Source organism: Chrysochloris asiatica, unplaced genomic scaffold (genome assembly GCF_000296735.1).
Source record: "Chrysochloris asiatica unplaced genomic scaffold, ChrAsi1.0 scaffold00161, whole genome shotgun sequence".
NCBI lineage: Eukaryota > Metazoa > Chordata > Mammalia > Afrosoricida > Chrysochloridae > Chrysochloris > Chrysochloris asiatica.
The window spans coordinates 7,039,366-7,043,610 of record NW_006408679.1 but is presented as its reverse complement, the minus strand read 5'-3'; the positions used below and the strand labels follow the sequence as shown (position 1 = coordinate 7,043,610).

The 4,245-nt window shown below is 39.2% G+C and overlaps 1 pseudogene; it reads right to left on the bottom strand.

Annotated features, from left to right (window-relative positions):
- Positions 1-3,173: 3,173 nt before the first annotated feature.
- Positions 3,174-3,895, bottom strand: LOC102828856 (annotated as a pseudogene).
- Between the last annotated feature and the right edge of the window lie 350 nt (positions 3,896-4,245).

Genomic DNA, 4,245 nt, shown 5'->3' with positions numbered 1-4,245 from the left:
CTGGGCCAACCTCACTACTGTTGCCATGCACTTGAGTCTATATATATATTTACATATATAAATGGGCCTGAAAAATGTAGTTCTAGGGACAACTATTCTGGGGGAGAAGGAAAGCTCAGATTTCCATTGGCAATAGCCGTCTCTGCCACAAGGTTGTAAATGAATCTGCTCTCACAAATTTCTTTGCTTTATTTTTCCTCCTGCTTTTTCTATACCAGTTTGTATGCTTAGATGTTAAGCTCCTTCAGGGCAAGGTCCATGGTGTTCTCTTTCTGTTGATTCTTTCCCCAGCAATTAATTTCACACCCAGTGGAGTTCTTAATGGATGAGTCTCTCATTAAAATAAGTCTCAAAATGCAAAGATAGCTGCCACTTAAGTCTGGCATAAATATCTGGTACTAAAAATATAATTTCAGTTAGTTAAATTTAGATCACTGGGGGGTTGAGGTGGGGGAGAAAAAACAGCAGCAAATATATTCTCTGGGCCTTTAGTCTTTTTATTGAACTCTGAATTTGATACATTTTTATTAACATTAAGCCTTGACCTCTATAAAGCAATATTTGGTTCTTGGATTAAAGAAAACAAGTGTTGCTAATGAGAAGGTCTAACAATGTCACCACTTACAGTCAACATTTCCATTTCAGTTGACTACCAGGTAAAGGTAAAACAGTGCTTGCAGAAACAGTTTAGATAGTTAATGACACAAGAAATGTTATTTCCCTGACTTTTTATTTTGTCTCACCTCCTAACATCTTGCCTTTTCCCTCAGTTTCTAAAAGACTTTGAAACCCTAGTCAACATGGCATGAACATTTTCTTTAGGGTGGCTAATTTGTAATGACATCAGAGGAAGGGGTGGGAAGGAAACAAATGTAAGCCCTGGAATCACTTACTTTAACTTCAACATTCATCTAGCATTCACTGAGTGCCTTAGACATGCCAAACACAAAGCAAATCCATAAAAACGCAAGTAGACCTCATCTCAGCCTCCAAGGGGCGCATAGTTATAAACCTAGACCTTCTCTTCTTGTACACACACCTTCATTCAAACTAAGGAACACTAGTAGTGCCGTGGGTTAAGTGTTGGCTGCTAACCACAAGGTTGGAGGTTCAAACACACCAGCTTCTTCAAGGGAGAAAGATGAGACTATCTGCTCCTGTAAAGATTTACAATCTCAGAAACTCTAAGGAGCAGTTCTACTCTGTCCTGTGGACTCACCATGAGTTGGAATTGAGTGCTGGCAGTCAATTTGTTTCGGTTTTCATGCAATATATGTTGAGCACCTACTATGCGTAAGTACTGCTCTGGGTGCTGGGAATACAGAATTGAACAATGCAGACAAGATCATTCATTGTTCTTCTGAAGTTCATATTCAAGTGACAGGAAACAGGCATAGCTTATCTGTACTCCCAACCTCTCCAGCCTAGAAGCAATTTCTTTACCTGTGAAAGCCTCTGATATTTTACTACCTTTCTTTTGGCAACTGCTACTGTCAAAGTTGGTTTGAATCATAAGGTCAGTGGTTCAAGCTCACCAGCAGCTCCTCAGAAACCCTATACTGGATCTCTATGGGTCAGAACCAACTCAGCGGCACTTAAGAACAACAACCAGGTATATTAAGGAGCTCTGGTAGCGTATTGGTTATGAGTCGGGCTGCTAATCTCACCGTTGGCAGTTCGAAACTACCAGTGGTTCTGCAGGAGAAAAATGAGGCTTTCTGCTCCTATAAAGATTCACTGCCTCAGAAACCCTACGCAGGGATGCTATGACTCAGAACCAACTCTACAGCACGTAACCACCACCACCACTAAGTATATCAAAGTTGACAAAGATCAAGGCTAAGGCATTAATACTTATATTGCCCTGTTGTTGTTATCAGATGCTGTTGAGTTGATTCCAACACATGGTTGTCCCATGTGACAGAGTAGTACTTCCCCATTGGGTTTTCTAAGCTGTAATTGTTAGATTCTTCTTCTGTGGAGCTGCAGGGTAGGCTCAAACCACTAACCTTTGGATACCAATTAAGCACGTAACTATTGCACCCTAAGGACTCCTAAGGAAAGAGTTAATTAATGTTTATTGACTCAATAAATGTGTCTTTTTCCAGAAACACCAACCACTGTGACTAGGTGAAGACCCACAGAAAACCAAGAAAAATTTCCCCACTTAGTTTGGGAACTAGAATGGAAGGGTGTAAAATGGACTACATCTACCACTGTAGAATGCATCTCAAGTTATTTTTTCAATTGACTTTACATTATGAATTTTTCATTCAGGGGAGAGAATTACAGGAGTGATAACAGCATAAGGAGAAATATAAAGAGCCTTAAGGCATGATTGGGACATTAGAGATAATGTGGCTGGAGATTATATGTGGGCGTAGGGGTAGAATGGGAGGTAGCTGTTAAAAATCAAGACAGGATGTTGTGTTGGATCCATACTCCTAGGGATCTTAAATGCCGCAGCAAGGAGTTTGAACTTTAGTCAAAAGACACTGGGGAGTCATTAAAGGTTTTGGGTTTTTTTTTTTTTTTTTTTTTTTTTAAATTGTAAATTGGATGAAGGTTTATGGACAAGATCATCAGCTTTACATTCAACAAATTATAAACTTTGTTTCATCTCCATGATGACAATCGCCTCTCTGCAACAGCAGTTATCCTGCTTCCCATTTACATCTTATATTTCACAAATGAACAAAGCAAAAATATTTGATGTACACTTATAAAACAAAAAAGATATATTCATTTAAATGTCCAAAGGGCACTTTTTTTTTTAAGTTAAAACTTCTGTAATTTTTTATTACTGGTACCACTACCGCAATTGACAGGGCAATATATGATGTAATGAAAAGAAAAAATTAAAAGACAAAGCTCTAACAGATAAAAAAAAAAAAAAGAACCTCAAGAATGTATATCTAATTGACACACTACATTGCATTAATCAATAGTGGCACTTTTTGCAAACTGTGGTGGCTCTGACAATCCTGAACAAGGAGGGTGTCCTATTTAAGCTGCAGTGACTTTTCTGACTGTGGATCATCGTTCCTTCTGTGGCAGAGCTTTACAGTTCCTCTAATGCATTTGGGATGACTGTCTCAAAATAACCTGCAGCTTTCCAGACAACTCCTTGCTGTCTCTCCTGCTAAGAAAATTAGTTCCCTTTTGCTGAATTTTTAGAACCTCCTGCTACCACATCCACCACTTCCACCACCAGATCCATGGCCACCACCTTAAGGACTGCTAAGCTTCTTCCACCAAAACCTTTCATGGGTCCATAATTTGATTATCCAGTATAATTTACAAAATCATTAGAGTTTCCACCACCACCGTAGTTACCACCGCCAAAATTTCTTCCTTCATTTTAACCATCATATCCTCCACCACCGCCACCGTATCCACCACCTTGGTTTTCATATCCTGGTCCACCACCACCAATGCCCCCTCTATTACTATAACCAGGACCACATCCATAGTTGTCCCCATCACATCCAAATCCATTATATCTGCCATCACCTCCACCATAACTGCCTTTGCTGCCACCACCTCCACAACCATAGCCTCCTCTTCCACTAAAGTTTCCTCCATGACCAAAGTTCCTTCCACCACCTCCAAAGTTGCCTCCATGACCCATAAAGTTGCCAGATTCACCTCCACAACCTCTCTGTGATCCAGCAGACTGTATCTCTTGCTTATAAAGGGCTTTTTTCACTTCACAATTGTGCCCATTAATAGTGTGGTATTTCTGAACAACAATTTTTTCCAGTGTATTATGATCATCAAAAGTTACAAAAGCAAATCCTATCTTTTTTCCACTCTGCTTGTCTTCTGTAACTTGTTCTTCTATCTTACCAGTATTGAGATATTTATAGTCAACCTTGCTCTTTCTGGCTTCCATTGATTCAATTGTACTGTTTTGTCTATTCAGAATTTGTCCATTTCTGATATCTTAGTATTGATCATCTAAATTTCTGTTTGCAAGTTTTGTATTATCTCCAATGCTGTGTCTGTTTTGTTTGATTGTTCTTGCAGTGCTTTTCTAAATTCTTCCTTGTTTTCCTTGACCTTTCTGTGGAACATTTGGATAGACCTCAATATCATTCTCCTGAATGCTTTTTCAGGTAGTTCCAGTGCTGCTGCTTCTTTAAAAGCATTTTCTAGCTCTTTCTCTTGGCTGTTTGTTTTACATACTCTGCCTTGTTTCTACATGTGAGCAGAAATTTCTTGTTGCTTTCTAGGCATTGTGGT